At 38.5% G+C, this 23440-nt stretch overlaps 17 non-coding genes across 17 annotated transcripts; all 17 read left to right on the forward strand.

Annotated features, from left to right (window-relative positions):
• The first annotated feature begins 252 nt into the window (after nt 1-252).
• On the forward strand, nt 253-469 carry LOC125719675 (small nucleolar RNA U3). Its single transcript, XR_007385170.1, has one exon. It is a non-coding gene; the product is annotated as a small nucleolar RNA U3 (small nucleolar RNA).
• A 1029-nt stretch (nt 470-1498) lies between these two features.
• Nucleotides 1499-1715, forward strand: LOC125719626 (small nucleolar RNA U3). Its single transcript, XR_007385124.1, has one exon. It is a non-coding gene; the product is annotated as a small nucleolar RNA U3 (small nucleolar RNA).
• Nucleotides 1716-2744: 1029 nt separating this feature from the next.
• Nucleotides 2745-2961, forward strand: LOC125719652 (small nucleolar RNA U3). Its single transcript, XR_007385149.1, has one exon. It is a non-coding gene; the product is annotated as a small nucleolar RNA U3 (small nucleolar RNA).
• A 1033-nt stretch (nt 2962-3994) lies between these two features.
• On the forward strand, nt 3995-4211 carry LOC125719696 (small nucleolar RNA U3). Its single transcript, XR_007385190.1, has one exon. It is a non-coding gene; the product is annotated as a small nucleolar RNA U3 (small nucleolar RNA).
• A 1033-nt stretch (nt 4212-5244) lies between these two features.
• Nucleotides 5245-5461, forward strand: LOC125719697 (small nucleolar RNA U3). Its single transcript, XR_007385191.1, has one exon. It is a non-coding gene; the product is annotated as a small nucleolar RNA U3 (small nucleolar RNA).
• Nucleotides 5462-6493: 1032 nt separating this feature from the next.
• On the forward strand, nt 6494-6710 carry LOC125719666 (small nucleolar RNA U3). Its single transcript, XR_007385162.1, has one exon. It is a non-coding gene; the product is annotated as a small nucleolar RNA U3 (small nucleolar RNA).
• Nucleotides 6711-7740: 1030 nt separating this feature from the next.
• On the forward strand, nt 7741-7957 carry LOC125719645 (small nucleolar RNA U3). The gene has a single exon (XR_007385142.1). It is a non-coding gene; the product is annotated as a small nucleolar RNA U3 (small nucleolar RNA).
• A 1028-nt stretch (nt 7958-8985) lies between these two features.
• Nucleotides 8986-9202, forward strand: LOC125719650 (small nucleolar RNA U3). The gene has a single exon (XR_007385147.1). It is a non-coding gene; the product is annotated as a small nucleolar RNA U3 (small nucleolar RNA).
• Nucleotides 9203-10228: 1026 nt separating this feature from the next.
• LOC125719632 (small nucleolar RNA U3) lies at nt 10229-10445 on the forward strand. The gene has a single exon (XR_007385130.1). It is a non-coding gene; the product is annotated as a small nucleolar RNA U3 (small nucleolar RNA).
• A 1033-nt stretch (nt 10446-11478) lies between these two features.
• On the forward strand, nt 11479-11695 carry LOC125719667 (small nucleolar RNA U3). The gene has a single exon (XR_007385163.1). It is a non-coding gene; the product is annotated as a small nucleolar RNA U3 (small nucleolar RNA).
• A 1030-nt stretch (nt 11696-12725) lies between these two features.
• LOC125719630 (small nucleolar RNA U3) lies at nt 12726-12942 on the forward strand. Its single transcript, XR_007385128.1, has one exon. It is a non-coding gene; the product is annotated as a small nucleolar RNA U3 (small nucleolar RNA).
• A 1026-nt stretch (nt 12943-13968) lies between these two features.
• On the forward strand, nt 13969-14185 carry LOC125719668 (small nucleolar RNA U3). The gene has a single exon (XR_007385164.1). It is a non-coding gene; the product is annotated as a small nucleolar RNA U3 (small nucleolar RNA).
• A 1030-nt stretch (nt 14186-15215) lies between these two features.
• LOC125719656 (small nucleolar RNA U3) lies at nt 15216-15432 on the forward strand. The gene has a single exon (XR_007385152.1). It is a non-coding gene; the product is annotated as a small nucleolar RNA U3 (small nucleolar RNA).
• A 1033-nt stretch (nt 15433-16465) lies between these two features.
• LOC125719702 (small nucleolar RNA U3) lies at nt 16466-16682 on the forward strand. Its single transcript, XR_007385196.1, has one exon. It is a non-coding gene; the product is annotated as a small nucleolar RNA U3 (small nucleolar RNA).
• Nucleotides 16683-17715: 1033 nt separating this feature from the next.
• LOC125719718 (small nucleolar RNA U3) lies at nt 17716-17932 on the forward strand. Its single transcript, XR_007385213.1, has one exon. It is a non-coding gene; the product is annotated as a small nucleolar RNA U3 (small nucleolar RNA).
• Nucleotides 17933-18965: 1033 nt separating this feature from the next.
• LOC125719719 (small nucleolar RNA U3) lies at nt 18966-19182 on the forward strand. The gene has a single exon (XR_007385214.1). It is a non-coding gene; the product is annotated as a small nucleolar RNA U3 (small nucleolar RNA).
• Nucleotides 19183-20215: 1033 nt separating this feature from the next.
• Nucleotides 20216-20432, forward strand: LOC125719720 (small nucleolar RNA U3). Its single transcript, XR_007385215.1, has one exon. It is a non-coding gene; the product is annotated as a small nucleolar RNA U3 (small nucleolar RNA).
• The last annotated feature ends 3008 nt before the right edge of the window (nt 20433-23440 follow it).

The raw sequence follows: 23440 nt of genomic DNA on the forward strand, positions 1-23440 counted from the left end.
CGTAGAAAGTCTTATTGAATGTGGCATTTAATATGTGTTTGTGAAGTAAATAAACATGTAAGCCACTTTACATAAAATCGGTTTAACAGTTTTTTTTAAGTATATCTCAACTTTCAAGAGTGGCTCAGAGGGGCCATCCTGCAGTACATACAAAGTAACGTGAAGCCAGCTCATGTTCTTGAAGACCAGAGACACCGTGGATGAAACTCCTTCAATCTTCACAGGAGTCTGCGAGATTTAGGTGGCTATTTTAAGACTATACTTTCAGGGATCATTTCTGTAGTTTCTGACTGGAGAAATGTGTTATGAAAGTGTTTGGTCATGCTGGCCACGATGAAGAGGTATGGTATTCTCTTCTGAACATGAAACAGTTGAAGAACATGGAGACTTCTCCATAGTTCTGCATCTTTGATGATTGTTCCAGAATCTCTATGGAGAAGCTGGTGGAAGAGAATGCGGTCTGAGTGGTGAATACTTTCCCCCAAAGATATTGTGTGATTCCGACGTGGTTTTTTTGGACAATCTGAATAAACAGCTTCAGAGCTTGGATTTCGTTGATTGTTATGAAGCAGCTCTTGACTCTTCTCTACACTAAAGTGTCTTTAGGTGTTTGGTAGGGGTGGATGTTATTTTTGGAGAGCATAGTGTTTGTTCAATCTTGTTTTTTTCTCTCTGTTTTATTGCTGATGAAGGCTGCTAGATAATCAGCAATTCCGACACCTGCGGCTGGGAATCTCCATTAATACATTAGCGATACTTGCTGCAACTCAGACTGGTAACTGCTTCTTTTAGTGGTGGCAGTCAATGAGATTAAAAAGACTGAACCATTTCTAATGATTTGACATGTCCTGATTTATCCGTACTTGTGTCATTTTCATTGCTATTACATATGTCCACGTGTCTGCATCACTCATTTTCCACTTTTGTCGTGTCTCATCTAGTTACGCAGCATCAGTGCATGAGCGCGTGTGTGGTTCTACAAATGGACAATTCTACAGAGTGAGCAGGTCAGATTATATAGTTTTTCCCCACTTTTTCTACCTGCCTTTGTGTGCTCTGACATCTGTAGCCATTATTTTTTTCAACAATAAAATAGCACTTTAACCAAGCTTTCAGAAACTTGCTGTGAACAAGTGTGTTACCTGATAAGAAATTGTGTTATTCTTTTGAAGGTTAGCTCTGGATCACAATTGATTTTATTTCATACTTTTTTCATGGAATATTTTCATTTAAATGATAATCTTGTCATAGAAAGTCTTATTGAATGTGGCATTTGATATGCGTTTGTGAAGTAACTAAACATGTAAGCCACTTTACATAAAATCGGTTTAACAGTTTTTTTTAAGTATATCTCAACTTTCAAGAGTGGCTCAGAGGGGCCATCCTGCAGTACATACAAAGGAACGTGAAGCCAGCTCATGTTCTTGAAGACCAGAGACACCGTGGATGAAACTCCTTCAATCTTCACAGGAGTCTGCGAGATTTACGTGGCTATTTTAAGACTATACTTTCAGGGATCATTTCTGTAGTTTCTGACTGGAGAAACGTGTTATGAAAGTGTTTGGTCATGCTGGCCACGATGACGAGGTATGGTATTCTCTTCTGAACATGAAACAGTTGAAGAACATGGAGACTTCTCCATAGTTCTGCATCTTTGCTGATTGTTCCAGAATTTTTATGGAGAAGCTGGTGGAAGAGAATGCGGTCTGAGTGGTGAATACTTTCCCCCAAAGATATTGTGTGATTCCGATGTGGTTTTTTTGGACAATCTGAATAAACAGCTTCAGAGCTTGGATTTCGTTGATTGTTATGAAGCAGCTCTTGACTCTTCTCTACACTAAAGTGTCTTTAGGTGTTTGGTAGGTGTGGATGTTATTTTTGGAGAGCATAGTGTTTGTTCAATCTTGTTTTGTTTCATCTGTTTTATTGCTGATTAAGGCTGCTAGATAATCAGCAATTCCGACACCTGCGGCTGGGAATCTCCATTAATACATTAGCGATACTTGCTGCAACTCAGACTGGTTACTGCTTCTTTTAGCGGTGGCAGTCAATGAGATTAAAAAGACTGAACCATTTCTAATGATTTGACTTGTCTTGATTTATCCGTACTTGTGTCATTTTCATTGCTATTACATATGTCCACGTGTCTGCATCACTCATTTTCCACTTTTGTCGTGTCTCATCTAGTTACGCGGCATCAGTGCATGAGCGCGTGTGTGGTTCTACAAATGGACAATTCTACAGAGTCAGCAGGTCAGATTATCTAGTTTTTCCCCCCTTTTTCTACCTGCCTTTGTGTGCTCTGACATCTGTAGCCATTATTTTTTTCAACAATAAAATAGCACTTTAACCAAGCTTTCAGAAACTTGCTGTGAACAAGTGTGTTACCTGATAAGAAATTGTGTTATTCTTTTGAAGGTTAGCTGTGGATCACAATTGATTTTATTTCATACTTTTTTCATTTAATATTTTCATTTAAATGATAATCTTGTCGTAGAAAGTCTTATTGAATGTGGCATTTGATATGCGTTTGTGAAGTAACTAAACATGTAAGCCACTTTACATAAAATCGGTTTAACAGTTTTTTTTAAGTATATCTCAACTTTCAAGAGTGGCTCAGAGGGGCCATCCTGCAGTACATACAAAGTAACGTGAAGCCAGCTCATTTTCTTGAAGACCAGAGACACCGTGGATGAAACTCCTTCAATCTTCACAGGAGTCTGCGAGATTTAGGTGGCTTTTTTAAGACTATACTTTCAGGGATCATTTCTGTAGTTTCTGACTGGAGAAACGTGTTATGAAAGTGTTTGGTCATGCTGGCCATGATGACGAGGTATGGTATTCTCTTCTGAACATGAAACAGTTAAAGAACATGGAGACTTCTCCATAGTTCTGCATCTTTGATGATTGTTCCAGAATCTCTATGGAGAAGCTGGTGGAAGAAAATGCGGTCTGACTGGTGAATATTTTCCCCCAAAGATATTGTGTGATTTCGATATGGTTTTTTTGGACAATCTGAATAAACAGCTTCAGAGCTTGGATTTCGTTGATTGTTATGAAGCAGCTCTTGACTCTTCTCTACACTAAAGTGTCTTTAGGTGTTTGGTAGGTGTGGATGTTATTTTTAGAGAGCATAGTGTTTGTTCAATCTTGTTTTGTTTCTCTCATCTGTTTCATTGCTGATGAAGGCTGCTAGATAATCAGCAATTCCGACACCTGCGGCTGGGAATCTCCATTAATACATTAGCGATACTTGCTGCAACTCAGACTGGTAACTGCTTCTTTTAGCGGTGGCAGTCAATGAGATTAAAAAGCCTGAACCATTTCTAATGATTTGACATGTCCTGATTTATCCGTACTTGTGTCATTTTCATTGCTATTACATATGTCCACGTGTCTGCATCACTCATTTTCCACTTTTGTCGTGTCTCATCTAGTTACGCAGCATCAGTGCATGAGCGCGTGTGTGGTTCTACAAATGGACAATTCTACAGAGTGAGCAGGTCAGATTATATAGTTTTTCCCCACTTTTTCTACCTGCCTTTGTGTGCTCTGACATCTGTAGCCATTATTTTTTTCAACAATAAAATAGCACTTTAACCAAGCTTTCAGAAACTTGCTGGGAACAAGTGTGTTACCTGATAAGAAATTGTGTTATTCTTTTGAAGGTTAGCTCTGGATCACAATTGATTTTATTTCATACTTTTTTCATGGAATATTTTCATTTAAATGATAATCTTGTCGTAGAAAGTCTTATTGAATGTGGCATTTAATATGTGTTTGTGAAGTAAATAAACATGTAAGCCACTTTACATAAAATCGGTTTAACAGTTTTTTTTAAGTATATCTCAACTTTCAAGAGTGGCTCAGAGGGGCCATCCTGCAGTACATACAAAGTAACGTGAAGCCAGCTCATGTTCTTGAAGACCAGAGACACCGTGGATGAAACTCCTTCAATCTTCACAGGAGTCTGCGAGATTTAGGTGGCTATTTTAAGACTATACTTTCAGGGATCATTTCTGTAGTTTCTGACTGGAGAAACGTGTTATGAAAGTGTTTGGTCATGCTGGCCACGATGAAGAGGTATGGTATTCTCTTCTGAACATGAAACAGTTGAAGGACATGGAGACTTATCCATAGTTCTGCATCTTTGATGATTGTTCCAGAATCTCTATGGAGAAGCTGGTGGAAGAGAATGCGGTCTGAGTGGTGAATACTTTCCCCCAAAGATATTGTGTGATTCCGACGTGGTTTTTTTGGACAATCTGAATAAACAGCTTCAGAGCTTGGATTTCGTTGATTGTTATGAAGCAGCTCTTGACTCTTCTCTACACTAAAGTGTCTTTAGGTGTTTGGTAGGTGTGGATGTTATTTTTGGAGAGCATAGTGTTTGTTCAATCTTGTTTTGTTTCTCTCATCTGTTTCATTGCTGATGAAGGCTGCTAGATAATCAGCAATTCCGACACCTGCGGCTGGGAATCTCCATTAATACATTAGCGATACTTGCTGCAACTCAGACTGGTAACTGCTTCTTTTAGCGGTGGCAGTCAATGAGATTAAAAAGCCTGAACCATTTCTAATGATTTGACATGTCCTGATTTATCCGTACTTGTGTCATTTTCATTGCTATTACATATGTCCACGTGTCTGCATCACTCATTTTCCACTTTTGTCGTGTCTCATCTAGTTACGCAGCATCAGTGCATGAGCGCGTGTGTGGTTCTACAAATGGACAATTCTACAGAGTGAGCAGGTCAGATTATATAGTTTTTCCCCACTTTTTCTACCTGCCTTTGTGTGCTCTGACATCTGTAGCCATTATTTTTTTCAACAATAAAATAGCACTTTAACCAAGCTTTCAGAAACTTGCTGGGAACAAGTGTGTTACCTGATAAGAAATTGTGTTATTCTTTTGAAGGTTAGCTCTGGATCACAATTGATTTTATTTCATACTTTTTTCATGGAATATTTTCATTTAAATGATAATCTTGTCGTAGAAAGTCTTATTGAATGTGGCATTTGATATGTGTTTGTGAAGTAAATAAACATGTAAGCCACTTTACATAAAATCGGTTTAACAGTTTTTTTTAAGTATATCTCAACTTTCAAGAGTGGCTCAGAGGGGCCATCCTGCAGTACATACAAAGTAACGTGAAGCCAGCTCATGTTCTTGAAGACCAGAGACACCGTGGATGAAACTCCTTCAATCTTCACAGGAGTCTGCGAGATTTAGGTGGCTATTTTAAGACTATACTTTCAGGGATCATTTCTGTAGTTTCTGACTGGAGAAACGTGTTATGAAAGTGTTTGGTCATGCTGGCCACGATGAAGAGGTATGGTATTCTCTTCTGAACATGAAACAGTTGAAGGACATGGAGACTTATCCATAGTTCTGCATCTTTGATGATTGTTCCAGAATCTCTATGGAGAAGCTGGTGGAAGAGAATGCGGTCTGAGTGGTGAATACTTTCCCCCAAAGATATTGTGTGATTCCGACGTGGTTTTTTTGGACAATCTGAATAAACAGCTTCAGAGCTTGGATTTCGTTGATTGTTATGAAGCAGCTCTTGACTCTTCTCTACACTAAAGTGTCTTTAGGTGTTTGGTAGGGGTGGATGTTATTTTTGGAGAGCATAGTGTTTGTTCAATCTTGTTTTTTTCTCTCATCTGTTTTATTGCTGATGAAGGCTGCTAGATAATCAGCAATTCCGACACCTGCGGCTGGGAATCTCCATTAATACATTAGCGATACTTGCTGCAACTCAGACTGGTAACTGCTTCTTTTAGCGGTGGCAGTCAATGAGATTAAAAAGACTGAACCATTTCTAATGATTTGACATGTCCTGATTTATCCGTACTTGTGTCATTTTCATTGCTATTACATATGTCCACGTGTCTGCATCACTCATTTTCCACTTTTGTCGTGTCTCATCTAGTTACGCAGCATCAGTGCATGAGCGCGTGTGTGGTTCTACAAATGGACAATTCTACAGAGTGAGCAGGTCAGATTATATAGTTTTTCCCCACTTTTTCTACCTGCCTTTGTGTGCTCTGACATCTGTAGCCATTATTTTTTTCAACAATAAAATAGCACTTTAACCAAGCTTTCAGAAACTTGCTGTGAACAAGTGTGTTACCTGATAAGAAATTGTGTTATTCTTTTGAAGGTTAGCTCTGGATCACAATTGATTTTATTTCATACTTTTTTCATGGAATATTTTCATTTAAATGATAATCTTGTCGTAGAAAGTCTTATTGAATGTGGCATTTGATATGCGTTTGTGAAGTAACTAAACATGTAAGCCACTTTACATAAAATCGGTTTAACAGTTTTTTTTAAGTATATCTCAACTTTCAAGAGTGGCTCAGAGGGGCCATCCTGCAGTACATACAAAGTAACGTGAAGCCAGCTCATTTTCTTGAAGACCAGAGACACCGTGGATGAAACTCCTTCAATCTTCACAGGAGTCTGCGAGATTTAGGTGGCTTTTTTAAGACTATACTTTCAGGGATCATTTCTGTAGTTTCTGACTGGAGAAACGTGTTATGAAAGTGTTTGGTCATGCTGGCCATGATTACGAGGTATGGTATTCTCTTCTGAACATGAAACAGTTAAAGAACATGGAGACTTCTCCATAGTTCTGCATCTTTGATGATTGTTCCAGAATCTCTATGGAGAAGCTGGTGGAAGAAAATGCGGTCTGACTGGTGAATATTTTCCCCCAAAGATATTGTGTGATTCCGATATGGTTTTTTTGGACAATCTGAATAAACAGCTTCAGAGCTTGGATTTCGTTGATTGTTATGAAGCAGCTCTTGACTCTTCTCTACACTAAAGTGTCTTTAGGTGTTTGGTAGGTGTGGATGTTATTTTTAGAGAGCATAGTGTTTGTTCAATCTTGTTTTGTTTCTCTCATCTGTTTCATTGCTGATGAAGGCTGCTAGATAATCAGCAATTCCGACACCTGCGGCTGGGAATCTCCATTAATACATTAGCGATACTTGCTGCAACTCAGACTGGTAACTGCTTCTTTTAGCGGTGGCAGTCAATGAGATTAAAAAGCCTGAACCATTTCTGATTTGACATGTCCTGATTTATCCGTACTTGTGTCATTTTCATTGCTATTACATATGTCCATGTGTCTGCATCACTCATTTTCCACTTTTGTCGTGTCTCATCTAGTTACGCAGCATCAGTGCATGAGCGCGTGTGTGGTTCTACAAATGGACAATTCTACAGAGTGAGCAGGTCAGATTATATAGTTTTTCCCCACTTTTTCTACCTGCCTTTGTGTGCTCTGACATCTGTAGCCATTATTTTTTTCAACAATAAAATAGCACTTTAACCAAGCTTTCAGAAACTTGCTGTGAACAAGTGTGTTACCTGATAAGAAATTGTGTTATTCTTTTGAAGGTTAGCTCTGGATCACAATTGATTTTATTTCATACTTTTTTCATGGAATATTTTCATTTAAATGATAATCTTGTCATAGAAAGTCTTATTGAATGTGGCATTTGATATGCGTTTGTGAAGTAACTAAACATGTAAGCCACTTTACATAAAATCGGTTTAACAGTTTTTTTTAAGTATATCTCAACTTTCAAGAGTGGCTCAGAGGGGCCATCCTGCAGTACATACAAAGGAACGTGAAGCCAGCTCATGTTCTTGAAGACCAGAGACACCGTGGATGAAACTCCTTCAATCTTCACAGGAGTCTGCGAGATTTACGTGGCTATTTTAAGACTATACTTTCAGGGATCATTTCTGTAGTTTCTGATTGGAGAAACGTGTTATGAAAGTGTTTGGTCATGCTGGCCACGATGACGTGGTATGGTATTCTCTTCTGAACATGAAACAGTTGAAGAACATGGAGACTTCTCCATAGTTCTGCATCTTTGCTGATTGTTCCAGAATTTCTATGGAGAAGCTGGTGGAAGAGAATGCGGTCTGAGTGGTGAATACTTTCCCCCAAAGATATTGTGTGATTCCGACGTGGTTTTTTTGGACAATCTGAATAAACAGCTTCAGAGCTTGGATTTCGTTGATTGTTATGAAGCAGCTCTTGACTCTTCTCTACACTAAAGTGTCTTTAGGTGTTTGGTAGGTGTGGATGTTATTTTTGGAGAGCATAGTGTTTGTTCAATCTTGTTTTGTTTCATCTGTTTTATTGCTGATGAAGGCTGCTAGATAATCAGCAATTCCGACACCTGCGGCTGGGAATCTCCATTAATACATTAGCGATACTTGCTGCAACTCAGACTGGTTACTGCTTCTTTTAGCGGTGGCAGTCAATGAGATTAAAAAGACTGAACCATTTCTAATGATTTGACTTGTCTTGATTTATCCGTACTTGTGTCATTTTCATTGCTATTACATATGTCCACGTGTCTGCATCACTCATTTTCCACTTTTGTCGTGTCTCATCTAGTTACGCAGCATCAGTGCATGAGCGCGTGTGTGGTTCTACAAATGGACAATTCTACAGAGTCAGCAGGTCAGATTATCTAGTTTTTCCCCCCTTTTTCTACCTGCCTTTGTGTGCTCTGACATCTGTAGCCATTATTTTTTTCAACAATAAAATAGCACTTTAACCAAGCTTTCAGAAACTTGCTGTGAACAAGTGTGTTACCTGATAAGAAATTGTGTTATTCTTTTGAAGGTTAGCTCTGGATCACAATTGATTTTATTTCATACTTTTTTCATGGAATATTTTCATTTAAATGATAATCTTGTCGTAGAAAGTCTTATTGAATGTGGCATTTGATATGCGTTTGTGAAGTAACTAAACATGTAAGCCACTTTACATAAAATCGGTTTAACAGTTTTTTTAAGTATATCTCAACTTTCAAGAGTGGCTCAGAGGGGCCATCCTGCAGTACATACAAAGTAACGTGAAGCCAGCTCATTTTCTTGAAGACCAGAGACACCGTGGATGAAACTCCTTCAATCTTCACAGGAGTCTGCGAGATTTAGGTGGCTTTTTTAAGACTATACTTTCAGGGATCATTTCTGTAGTTTCTGACTGGAGAAACGTGTTATGAAAGTGTTTGGTCATGCTGGCCATGATGACGAGGTATGGTATTCTCTTCTGAACATGAAACAGTTAAAGAACATGGAGACTTCTCCATAGTTCTGCATCTTTGATGATTGTTCCAGAATCTCTATGGAGAAGCTGGTGGAAGAAAATGCAGTCTGACTGGTGAATATTTTCCCCCAAAGATATTGTGTGATTCCGATATGGTTTTTTTGGACAATCTGAATAAACAGCTTCAGAGCTTGGATTTCGTTGATTGTTATGAAGCAGCTCTTGACTCTTCTCTACACTAAAGTGTCTTTAGGTGTTTGGTAGGTGTGGATGTTATTTTTGGAGAGCATAGTGTTTGTTCAATCTTGTTTTGTTTCATCTGTTTTATTGCTGATGAAGGCTGCTAGATAATCAGCAATTCCGACACCTGCGGCTGGGAATCTCCATTAATACATTAGCGATACTTGCTGCAACTCAGACTGGTAACTGCTTCTTTTAGCGGTGGCAGTCAATGAGATTAAAAAGCCTGAACCATTTCTGATTTGACATGTCCTGATTTATCCGTACTTGTGTCATTTTCATTGCTATTACATATGTCCATGTGTCTGCATCACTCATTTTCCACTTTTGTCGTGTCTCATCTAGTTACGCAGCATCAGTGCATGAGCGCGTGTGTGGTTCTACAAATGGACAATTCTACAGAGTGAGCAGGTCAGATTATCTAGTTTTTCCCCCCTTTTTCTACCTGCCTTTGTGTGCTCTGACATCTGTAGCCATTATTTTTTTCAACAATAAAATAGCACTTTAACAAAGCTTTCAGAAACTTGCTGTGAACAAGTGTGTTACCTGATAAGAAATTGTGTTATTCTTTTGAAGGTTAGCTCTGGATCACAATTGATTTTATTTCATACTTTTTTCATGGAATATTTTCATTTAAATGATAATCTTGTCGTAGAAAGTCTTATTGAATGTGGCATTTGATATGTGTTTGTGAAGTAAATAAACATGTAAGCCACTTTACATAAAATCGGTTTAACAGTTTTTTTTAAGTATATCTCAACTTTCAAGAGTGGCTCAGAGGGGCCATCCTGCAGTACATACAAAGGAACGTGAAGCCAGCTCATGTTCTTGAAGACCAGAGACACCGTGGATGAAACTCCTTCAATCTTCACAGGAGTCTGTGAGATTTACGTGGCTATTTTAAGATTATACTTTCAGGGATCATTTCTGTAGTTTCTGACTGGAGATATGTGTTATGCAAGTGTTTGGTCATGATGGCCACGATGAAGAGTTATGGTATTCTCTTCTGAACATGAAACAGTTGAAGAACATGGAGACTTCTCCATAGTTCTGCATCTTTGCTGATTGTTCCAGAATCTCTATGGAGAAGCTGGTGGAAGAGAATGCGGTCTGAGTGGTGAATACTTTCCCCCAAAGATATTGTGTGCTTCCGATGTGGTTTTTTTGGACAATCTTAATAAACAGCTTCAGAGCTTGGATTTCGTTGATTGTTATGAAGCAGCTCTTGACTCTTCTCTACACTAAAGTGTCTTTAGGTGTTTGGTAGGTGTGGATGTTATTTTTAGAGAGCATAGTGTTTGTTCAATCTTGTTTTGTTTCTCTCATCTGTTTCATTGCTGATGAAGGCTGCTAGATAATCAGCAATTCTGACACCTGCGGCTGGGAATCTCCATTAATACATTAGCGATACTTGCTGCAACTCAGACTGGTAACTGCTTCTTTTAGCGGAGGCAGTCAATGAGATTAAAAAGACTGAACCATTTCTAATGATTTGACATGTCCTGATTTATCCGTACTTGTGTCATTTTCATTGCTATTACATATGTCCACGTGTCTGCATCACTCATTTTCCACTTTTGTCGTGTCTCATCTAGTTACGCAGCATCAGTGCATGAGCGCGTGTGTGGTTCTACAAATGGACAATTCTACAGAGTGAGCAGGTCAGATTATATAGTTTTTCCCCACTTTTTCTACCTGCCTTTGTGTGCTCTGACATCTGTAGCCATTATTTTTTTCAACAATAAAATAGCACTTTAACCAAGCTTTCAGAAACTTGCTGTGAACAAGTGTGTTACCTGATAAGAAATTGTGTTATTCTTTTGAAGGTTAGCTCTGGATCACAATTGATTTTATTTCATACTTTTTTCATGGAATATTTTCATTTAAATGATAATCTTGTCGTAGAAAGTCTTATTGAATGTGGCATTTGATATGTGTTTGTGAAGTAAATAAACATGTAAACCACTTTACATAAAATCGGTTTAACAGTTTTTTTTAAGTATATCTCAACTTTCAAGAGTGGCACAGAGGGGCCATCCTGCAGTACATACAAAGGAACGTGAAGCCAGCTCATGTTCTTGAAGACCAGAGACACCGTGGATGAAACTCCTTCAATCTTCACAGGAGTCTGCGAGATTTACGTGGCTATTTTAAGACTATACTTTCAGGGATCATTTCTGTAGTTTCTGACTGGAAAAACGTGTTATGAAAGTGTTTGGTCATGCTGGCCACGATGAAGAGGTATGGTATTCTCTGCTGAACATGAAACAGTTGAAGAACATGGAGACTTCTCCATAGTTCTGCATATTTGATGATTGTTCCAGAATCTCTATGGAGAAGCTGGTGGAAGAAAATGCGCTCTGACTGTTGAATATTTTCCCCCAAAGATATTGTGTGATTCCGATATGGTTTTTTTGGACAATCTGAATAAACAGCTTCAGAGCTTGGATTTCGTTGATTGTTATGAAGCAGCTCTTGACTCTTCTCTACACTAAAGTGTCTTTAGGTGTTTGGTAGGTGTGGATGTTATTTTTAGAGAGCATAGTGTTTGTTCAATCTTGTTTTGTTTCTCTCATCTGTTTCATTGCTGATGAAGGCTGCTAGATAATCAGCAATTCCGACACCTGTGGCTGGGAATCTCCATTAATACATTAGCGATACTTGCTGCAACTCAGACTGGTAACTGCTTCTTTTAGCGGTGGCAGTCAATGAGATTAAAAAGCCTGAACCATTTCTGATTTGACATGTCCTGATTTATCCGTACTTGTGTCATTTTCATTGCTATTACATATGTCCATGTGTCTGCATCACTCATTTTCCACTTTTGTCGTGTCTCATCTAGTTACGCAGCATCAGTGCATGAGCGCGTGTGTGGTTCTACAAATGGACAATTCTACAGAGTGAGCAGGTCAGATTATATAGTTTTTCCCCACTTTTTCTACCTGCCTTTGTGTGCTCTGACATCTGTAGCCATTATTTTTTTCAACAATAAAATAGCACTTTAACCAAGCTTTCAGAAACTTGCTGTGAACAAGTGTGTTACCTGATAAGAAATTGTGTTATTCTTTTGAAGGTTAGCTCTGGATCACAATTGATTTTATTTCATACTTTTTTCATGGAATATTTTCATTTAAATGATAATCTTGTCATAGAAAGTCTTATTGAATGTGGCATTTGATATGCGTTTGTGAAGTAACTAAACATGTAAGCCACTTTACATAAAATCGGTTTAACAGTTTTTTTTAAGTATATCTCAACTTTCAAGAGTGGCTCAGAGGGGCCATCCTGCAGTACATACAAAGGAACGTGAAGCCAGCTCATGTTCTTGAAGACCAGAGACACCGTGGATGAAACTCCTTCAATCTTCACAGGAGTCTGCGAGATTTACGTGGCTATTTTAAGACTATACTTTCAGGGATCATTTCTGTAGTTTCTGACTGGAGAAACGTGTTATGAAAGTGTTTGGTCATGCTGGCCACGATGACGAGGTATGGTATTCTCTTCTGAACATGAAACAGTTGAAGAACATGGAGACTTCTCCATAGTTCTGCATCTTTGCTGATTGTTCCAGAATTTCTATGGAGAAGCTGGTGGAAGAGAATGCGGTCTGAGTGGTGAATACTTTCCCCCAAAGATATTGTGTGATTCCGATGTGGTTTTTTTGGACAATCTGAATAAACAGCTTCAGAGCTTGGATTTCGTTGATTGTTATGAAGCAGCTCTTGACTCTTCTCTACACTAAAGTGTCTTTAGGTGTTTGTTAGGTGTGGATGTTATTTTTGGAGAGCATAGTGTTTGTTCAATTTTGTTTTGTTTCATCTGTTTTATTGCTGATGAAGGCTGCTAGATAATCAGCAATTCCGACACCTGCGGCTGGGAATCTCCATTAATACATTAGCGATACTTGCTGCAACTCAGACTGGTAACTGCTTCTTTTAGCGGTGGCAGTCAATGAGATTAAAAAGCCTGAACCATTTCTGATTTGACATGTCCTGATTTATCCGTACTTGTGTCATTTTCATTGCTATTACATATGTCCATGTGTCTGCATCACTCATTTTCCACTTTTGTCGTGTCTCATCTAGTTACGCAGCATCAGTGCATGAGCGCGTGTGTGGTTCTACAAATGGACAATTCTACAGAGTGAGCAGGTCAGATTATCTAGTTTTTCCCCACTTTTTCTACCTGCCTTTGTGTGCTCTGACATCTGTAGCCATTATTTTTTTCAACAATAAAATAGCACTTTAACCAAGCTTTCAGAAACTTGCTGTGAACAAGTGTGTTACCTGATAAGAAATTGTGTTATTCTTTTGAAGGTTAGCTCTGGATCACAATTGATTTTATTTCATACTTTTTTCATGGAATATTTTCATTTAAATGATAATCTTGTCGTAGAAAGTCTTATTGAATGTGGCATTTGATATGTGTTTGTGAAGTAAATAAACATGTAAACCACTTTACATAAAATCGGTTTAACAGTTTTTTTTAAGTATATCTCAACTTTCAAGAGTGGCACAGAGGGGCCATCCTGCAGTACATACAAAGGAACGTGAAGCCAGCTCATGTTCTTGAAGACCAGAGACACCGTGGATGAAACTCCTTCAATCTTCACAGGAGTCTGCGAGATTTACGTGGCTATTTTAAGACTATACTTTCAGGGATCATTTCTGTAGTTTCTGACTGGAAAAACGTGTTATGAAAGTGTTTGGTCATGCTGGCCACGATGAAGAGGTATGGTATTCTCTGCTGAACATGAAACAGTTGAAGAACATGGAGACTTCTCCATAGTTCTGCATATTTGATGATTGTTCCAGAATCTCTATGGAGAAGCTGGTGGAAGAAAATGCGCTCTGACTGTTGAATATTTTCCCCCAAAGATATTGTGTGATTCCGATATGGTTTTTTTGGACAATCTGAATAAACAGCTTCAGAGCTTGGATTTCGTTGATTGTTATGAAGCAGCTCTTGACTCTTCTCTACACTAAAGTGTCTTTAGGTGTTTGGTAGGTGTGGATGTTATTTTTAGAGAGCATAGTGTTTGTTCAATCTTGTTTTGTTTCTCTCATCTGTTTCATTGCTGATGAAGGCTGCTAGATAATCAGCAATTCCGACACCTGTGGCTGGGAATCTCCATTAATACATTAGCGATACTTGCTGCAACTCAGACTGGTAACTGCTTCTTTTAGCGGTGGCAGTCAATGAGATTAAAAAGCCTGAACCATTTCTGATTTGACATGTCCTGATTTATCCGTACTTGTGTCATTTTCATTGCTATTACATATGTCCATGTGTCTGCATCACTCATTTTCCACTTTTGTCGTGTCTCATCTAGTTACGCAGCATCAGTGCATGAGCGCGTGTGTGGTTCTACAAATGGACAATTCTACAGAGTGAGCAGGTCAGATTATCTAGTTTTTCCCCCCTTTTTCTACCTGCCTTTGTGTGCTCTGACATCTGTAGCCATTATTTTTTTCAACAATAAAATAGCACTTTAACCAAGCTTTCAGAAACTTGCTGGGAACAAGTGTGTTACCTGATAAGAAATTGTGTTATTCTTTTGAAGGTTAGCTCTGGATCACAATTGATTTTATTTCATACTTTTTTCATGGAATATTTTCATTTAAATGATAATCTTGTCGTAGAAAGTCTTATTGAATGTGGCATTTGATATGCGTTTGTGAAGTAACTAAACATGTAAGCCACTTTACATAAAATCGGTTTAACAGTTTTTTTTAAGTATATCTCAACTTTCAAGAGTGGCTCAGAGGGGCCATCCTGCAGTACATACAAAGTAACGTGAAGCCAGCTCATTTTCTTGAAGACCAGAGACACCGTGGATGAAACTCCTTCAATCTTCACAGGAGTCTGCGAGATTTAGGTGGCTTTTTTAAGACTATACTTTCAGCGATCATTTCTGTAGTTTCTGACTGGAGAAACGTGTTATGAAAGTGTTTGGTCATGCTGGCCATGATGACGAGGTATGGTATTCTCTTCTGAACATGAAACAGTTAAAGAACATGGAGACTTCTCCATAGTTCTGCATCTTTGATGATTGTTCCAGAATCTCTATGGAGAAGCTGGTGGAAGAAAATGCGGTCTGAGTGGTGAATATTTTCCCCCAAAGATATTGTGTGATTCCGATATGGTTTTTTTGGACAATCTGAATAAACAGCTTCAGAGCTTGGATTTCGTTGATTGTTATGAAGCAGCTCTTGACTCTTCTCTACACTAAAGTGTCTTTAGGTGTTTGGTAGGTGTGGATGTTATTTTTAGAGAGCATAGTGTTTGTTTAATCTTGTTTTGTTTCTCTCATCTGTTTCATTGCTGATGAAGGCTGCTAGATAATCAGCAATTCCGACACCTGCGGCTGGGAATCTCCATTAATACATTAGCGATACTTGCTGCAACTCAGACTGGTAACTGCTTCTTTTAGCGGTGGCAGTCAATGAGATTAAAAAGACTGAACCATTTCTAATGATTTGACATGTCCTGATTTATCCGTACTTGTGTCATTTTCATTGCTATTACATATGTCCACGTGTCTGCATCACTCATTTTCCACTTTTGTCGTGTCTCATCTAGTTACGCAGCATCAGTGCATGAGCGCGTGTGTGGTTCTACAAATGGACAATTCTACAGAGTGAGCAGGTCAGATTATATAGTTTTTCCCCACTTTTTCTACCTGCCTTTGTGTGCTCTGACATCTGTAGCCATTATTTTTTTCAACAATAAAATAGCACTTTAACCAAGCTTTCAGAAACTTGCTGTGAACAAGTGTGTTACCTGATAAGAAATTGTGTTATTCTTTTGAAGGTTAGCTCTGGATCACAATTGATTTTATTTCATACTTTTTTCATGGAATATTTTCATTTAAATGATAATCTTGTCGTAGAAAGTCTTATTGAATGTGGCATTTGATATGCGTTTGTGAAGTAAATAAACATGTAAGCCACTTTACATAAAATCGGTTTAACAGTTTTTTTTAAGTATATCTCAACTTTCAAGAGTGGCTCAGAGGGGCCATCCTGCAGTACATACAAAGTAACGTGAAGCCAGCTCATGTTCTTGAAGACCAGAGACACCGTGGATGAAACTCCTTCAATCTTCACAGGAGTCTGCGAGATTTAGGTGGCTATTTTAAGACTATACTTTCAGAGATCATTTCTGTAGTTTCTGACTGGAGAAACGTGTTATGAAAGTGTTTGGTCATGCTGGCCACGATGAAGAGGTATGGTATTCTCTTCTGAACATGAAACAGTTGAAGAACATGGAGACTTCTCCATAGTTCTGCATCTTTGATGATTGTTCCAGAATCTCTATGGAGAAGCTGGTGGAAGAGAATGCGGTCTGAGTGGTGAATACTTTCCCCCAAAGATATTGTGTGATTCCGATGTGGTTTTTTTGGACAATCTGAATAAACAGCTTCAGAGCTTGGATTTCGTTGATTGTTATGAAGCAGCTCTTGACTTCTCTCTACACTAAAGTGTCTTTAGGTGTTTGGTAGGTGTGGATGTTATTTTTAGAGAGCATAGTGTTTGTTCAATCTTGTGTTGTTTCTCTCATCTGTTTCATTGCTGATGAAGGCTGCTAGATAATCAGCAATTCCGACACCTGCGGCTGGGAATCTCCATTAATACATTAGCTATACTTGCTGCAACTCAGACTGGTAACTGCTTCTTTTAGCGGTGGCAGTCAATGAGATTAAAAAGACTGAACCATTTCTAATGATTTGACATGTCCTGATTTATCCGTACTTGTGTCATTTTCATTGCTATTACATATGTCCACGTGTCTGCATCACTCATTTTCCACTTTTGTCGTGTCTCATCTAGTTACGCAGCATCAGTGCATGAGCGCGTGTGTGGTTCTACAAATGGACAATTCTACAGAGTGAGCAGGTCAGATTATATAGTTTTTCCCCACTTTTTCTACCTGCCTTTGTGTGCTCTGACATCTGTAGCCATTATTTTTTTCAACAATAAAATAGCACTTTAACCAAGCTTTCAGAAACTTGCTGTGAACAAGTGTGTTACCTGATAAGAAATTGTGTTATTGTTTTGAAGGTTAGCTCTGGATCACAATTGATTTTATTTCATACTTTTTTCATGGAATATTTTCATTTAAATTATAATCTTGTCGTAGAAAGTCTTATTGAATGTGGCATTTGATATGCGTTTGTGAAGTAAATAAACATGTAAGCCACTTTACATAAAATCGGTTTAACAGTTTTTTTTAAGTATATCTCAACTTTCAAGAGTGGCTCAGAGGGGCCATCCTGCAGTACATACAAAGGAACGTGAAGCCAGCTCATGTTCTTGAAGACCAGAGACACCGTGGATGAAACTCCTTCAATCTTCACAGGAGTCTGCGAGATTTAGGTGGCTATTTTAAGACTATACTTTCAGGGATCATTTCTGTAGTTTCTGACTGGAGAAACGTGTTATGAAAGTGTTTGGTCATGCTGGCCACGATGAAGAGGTATGGTATTCTCTTCTGAACATGAAACAGTTGAAGAACATGGAGACTTCTCCATAGTTCTGCATCTTTGCTGATTGTTCCAGAATCTCTATGGAGAAGCTGGTGGAAGAGAATGCGGTCTGAGTGGTGAATACTTTCCCCCAAAGATATTGTGTGATTCCGATGTGGTTTTTTTGGACAATCTGAATAAACAGCTTCAGAGCTTGGATTTCGTTGATTGTTATGAAGCAGCTCTTGACTCTTCTCTACACTAAAGTGTCTTTAGGTGTTTGGTAGGTGTGGATGTTATTTTTAGAGAGCATAGCGTTTGTTCAATCTTGTTTTGTTTCTCTCATCTGTTTTATTGCTGATGAAGGCTGCTAGATAATCAGCAATTCCGACACCAGCGGCTGGGAATCCCCGTTAATACATTAGCGATACTTGCTGCAACTCAGACTGGTAACTGCTTCTTTTAGCGGTGGCAGTCAATGAGATTAAAAAGACTGAACCATTTCTAATGATTTGACATGTCTTCATTTATCCGTACTTGTGTCATTTTCATTGCTATTACATATGTCCACGTGTCTGCATCACTCATTTTCCACTTTTGTCGTGTCTCATCTAGTTACGCAGCATCAGTGCATGAGCGCATGTGTGGTTCTACAAATGGATAATTCTACAGAGTGAGCAGGTCAGATTATCTAGTTTTTCCCCACTTTTTCTACCTGCCTTTGTGTGCTCTGACATCTGTAGCCATTATTTTTTTCAACAATAACATAGCACTTTAACCAAGCTTTCAGAAACTTGCTGTGAACAAGTGTGTTACCTGATAAGAAATGGTGTTATTCTTTTGAAGGTTAGCTCTGGATCACAATTGATTTTATTTCATACTTTTTTCATGGAATATTTTCATTTAAATGATAATCTTGTCGTAGAAAGTCTTATTGAATGTGGCATTTGATATGTGTTTGTGAAGTAAATAAACATGTAAGCCACTTTACATAAAATCGGTTTAACAGCTTTTTTTAAGTATATCTCAACTTTCAAGAGTGGCTCAGAGGGGCCATCCTGCAGTACATACAAAGTAACGTGAAGCCAGCTCATGTTCTTGAAGACCAGAGACACCGTGGATGAAACTCCTTCAATCTTCACAGGAGTCTGCGAGATTTAGGTGGCTATTTTAAGACTATACTTTCAGGGATCATTTCTGTAGTTTCTGACTGGAGAAACGTGTTATGAAAGTGTTTGGTCATGCTGGCCACGATGAAGAGGTATGGTATTCTCTTCTGAACATGAAACAGTTGAAGAACATGGAGACTTCTCCATAGTTCTGCATCTTTGCTGATTGTTCCAGAATCTCTATGGAGAAGCTGGTGGAAGAGAATGCGGTCTGAGTGGTGAATACTTTCCCCCAAAGATATTGTGTGATTCCGATGTGGTTTTTTTGGACAATCTGAATAAACAGCTTCAGAACTTGGATTTCGTTGATTGTTATGAAGCAGCTCTTGACTCTTCTCTACACTAAAGTGTCTTTAGGTGTTTGGTAGGTGTGGATGTTATTTTTAGAGAGCATAGTGTTTGTTCAATCTTGTTTTGTTTCTCTCATCTGTTTCATTGCTGATGAAGGCTGCTAGATAATCAGCAATTCTGACACCTGCGGCTGGGAATCTCCATTAATACATTAGCGATACTTGCTGCAACTCAGACTGGTAACTGCTTCTTTTAGCGGTGGCAGTCAATGAGATTAAAAAGACTGAACCATTTCTAATGATTTGACATGTCTTCATTTATCCGTACTTGTGTCATTTTCATTGCTATTACATATGTCCACGTGTCTGCATCACTCATTTTCCACTTTTGTCGTGTCTCATCTAGTTACGCAGCATCAGTGCATGAGCGCATGTGTGGTTCTACAAATGGATAATTCTACAGAGTGAGCAGGTCAGATTATCTAGTTTTTCCCCACTTTTTCTACCTGCCTTTGTGTGCTCTGACATCTGTAGCCATTATTTTTTTCAACAATAACATAGCACTTTAACCAAGCTTTCAGAAACTTGCTGTGAACAAGTGTGTTACCTGATAAGAAATTGTGTTATTCTTTTGAAGGTTAGCTCTGGATCACAATTGATTTTATTTCATACTTTTTTCATGGAATATTTTCATTTAAATGATAATCTTGTCGTAGAAAGTCTTATTGAATGTGGCATTTGATATGCGTTTGTGAAGTAAATAAACATGTAAGCCACTTTACATAAAATCGGTTTAACAGTTTTTTTTAAGTATATCTCAACTTTCAAGAGTGGCTCAGAGGGGCCATCCTGCAGTACATACAAAGGAACGTGAAGCCAGCTCATGTTCTTAAAGACCAGAGACACCGTGGATGAAACTCCTTCAATCTTCACAGGAGTCTGCGAGATTTAGGTGGCTATTTTAAGACTATACTTTCAGGGATCATTTCTGTAGTTTCTGACTGGAGAAACGTGTTATGAAAGTGTTTGGTCATGCTGGCCACGATGAAGAGGTATGGTATTCTCTTCTGAACATGAAACAGTTGAAGAACATGGAGACTTCTCCATAGTTCTGCATCTTTGCTGATTGTTCCAGAATCTCTATGGAGAAGCTGGTGGAAGAGAATGCGGTCTGAGTGGTGAATACTTTCCCCCAAAGATATTGTGTGATTCCGATGTGGTTTTTTTGGACAATCTGAATAAACAGCTTCAGAGCTTGGATTTCGTTGATTGTTATGAAGCAGCTCTTGACTCTTCTCTACACTAAAGTGTCTTTAGGTGTTTGGTAGGTGTGGATGTTATTTTTAGAGAGCATAGCGTTTGTTCAATCTTGTTTTGTTTCTCTCATCTGTTTCATTGCTGATGAAGGCTGCTAGATAATCAGCAATTCCGACACCTGCGGCTGGGAATCTCCATTAATACATTAGCGATACTTGCTGCAACTCAGACTGGTAACTGCTTCTTTTAGCAGTGGCAGTCAATGAGATTAAAAAGACTGAACCATTTCTAATGATTTGACATGTCCTGATTTATCCGTACTTGTGTCATTTTCATTGCTATTACATATGTCCACGTGTCTGCATCACTCATTTTCCACTTTTGTCGTGTCTCATCTAGTTACGCAGCATCAGTGCATGAGCACGTGTGTGGTTCTACAAATGGACAATTCTGCAGAGTGAGCACGTCAGATTATTATATCTCAACTTTCAAGAGTTGCTCAAATGGGCTATCCTGCAGTACATACAAAGGAACATGAAGCTTTTTATGGTCCCGATAACATGTTATGTCTGTAGCACTTAACTAATTAAGAAATCTAAGTATTTTAAGTATTGTATTTAGAACATAAATGTATATTTTATAAATATTTCGGCAGGTCCCGCCTGATGCTAGTGATGCACAGAGCATACAGGCCATGTTCCATTAGAAGATTGAGCACGATGCCTAGGAGAATGAAGTATTACCATCAGGTGAATCAGCAAGTACAGAAAGAGAGTCACAAATTGATATTGTGAGTAGCTATGTAGAGGGCCTGGAACAAGATGTGTGCACTTTGATGCATGAAGTGAACTACTCTGATGAAGCTGATGAAGCTCTACAAGTATGTTGAACCTTGTTTGTCTGAGGGCACAAATTCGTATTTGTCCAAACTTCAGCGCCTACTGCTGACACTTACTGTATGAAACAAAGATTGCATCTCGGGCATCAGATTCTTGCTGACGTGTTTCATGTTTTGACAAGGAACGGTGTCTAATGTATTTTTAAAAGTACTGCATGTGCTTTTTGAAAAGTTAAAGCATTTAATTGCATGGCCTGAGAGGAAGGAACTGAGAAAAACTTGTCTGTAGAATTTATAAGGTCATTTGGTCGCAAAATTACTGTGATAATTGACTTCACCATCTGGTCTATAGGTAATGCGCACAGGATCTCGAAGAGTTGTAGTAAAGCCAGCCCACTCCAAGGACTATGTTTGATTATAATGGACAGTACAATACAATATAAATAGTATACAGTTATAATATGTTCAAGTAAGAACCTGTGTGGTTAAGCAGTGTTGGGTTTAAAAAAAATAGGGTCTTGGTTATCACTTAGTATTGCTTAATGTACATCCTGTTAAAGCTGTAGTATACGATGTGTAACGATGTGACAGCAAGGAGCCATTCAGTTAAACAAGGGTGGATGTTGTGATATGTTATAGAGCCGATGAAGAAAGCAATACAAAGGAAATGACATTACTATGGCGCGCCTGATGTTAAAGGATTCAATAAACTAGATGTTCTGCAGCATACCCTCCTTGACATAACTCTTCACCTACAACTTAATATTACCAAAAAAGCATGAGGAATGGTCTCTTCATAAAAGATGGTGGTCATGTTCAACACTTAGCGTTAGGAACAATCATTGGCCGGTGGCATAAACACATTTTCATCTTCTCTTTCTAAAAACAAAAAAATATTCAAATAAACTGTTGGTTCATAGTATTGTTAATAGAGTTTAAATGTATACCGGGTATGGGCTGGCCCCCCATCCTGGGTTGTTCCCTGCCTCGTGCCCATTGCGTCCGAGATAAACTCCGGACCCCCCGCAACCCAGTAGGATAAGCAGTTTGGAAAATGGATGGGATGGATGGATGTATACCGGGTCGTCTGTAGATGGCTGTTTAGGTTATGTGCGGTGATAAATTGTTTAAAATCTACTGTTCTCCCAATTAATTGCTACTTCCAGAATAATTCTCCCACTCCACTGCAGTCTAGAGATATAAAATATTTAGGTATTAACGTTTCACCTAGGCTGGCAGATTTAACTAAACTAAACCATACCCCACTTTTTAAAAAAGTAGAGGATGATCTGGTTAGGTGGAAGTCCCTACCCATATCACTTATGGGAAGGGTCGCCTCAATAAAAATGATGGTTTTGCCAAAAATTAATTATTTATTTGCAATGATCCCGAGCAAACCACCACCTGACTGGTTTAGATCTCTGGACTCCGCCATCTCTAAATTCCTCTGGAAAGATAAACCCCCACGTATTACCTTAAAAACACTGCAAAGGACTAAGGACAAAGGAAGACTAGATCTGCCTAACTTTCACCACTATTTCTTAGCCAACAGGCTCCAAAACATCTCAGGGTGGTTAAAACATACCCTCTTAGATGAGCCTTGGCTAGACGTAGAACAAGCACTATGCAATAATATAAAGATTTCGGATCTACCAATCATTAGCTCAAACATTAAACGACACGAATGCTTCAAAATCATCAGTACCAGCTCTTCTCTGACAGCGTGGTGGGAGTTTCTAAAAGCGACTGAGTCTTCATTAATCCCATGCAAACGTACTCCCATCTGGAACAACCCTGACGTACTACTAAACAATAATATGATAAACTTCCCAGATTGGAGTTGTAAAGGTATTAAATACTTGGAACATATATTCGAAGGAATAGACTTTATTCCCTTTGACATATTAGTTAAACGATATGGGATTAACAAGAACAAATTTTTAGAATATCAACAAGTTAAATCAATAGTAAAAAAGAAATTACTATATAAATTTAATCAAATCAAATTACAAATACCACCAAGTGTGGCAGAATTCCTTAATCTTAAAACCCCCAAATTACTGTCTAAAATATACAGGACACTTTCTAAAATG

Source organism: Brienomyrus brachyistius, chromosome 23 (assembly GCF_023856365.1).
Source record: "Brienomyrus brachyistius isolate T26 chromosome 23, BBRACH_0.4, whole genome shotgun sequence".
Taxonomy (NCBI): domain Eukaryota; kingdom Metazoa; phylum Chordata; class Actinopteri; order Osteoglossiformes; family Mormyridae; genus Brienomyrus; species Brienomyrus brachyistius.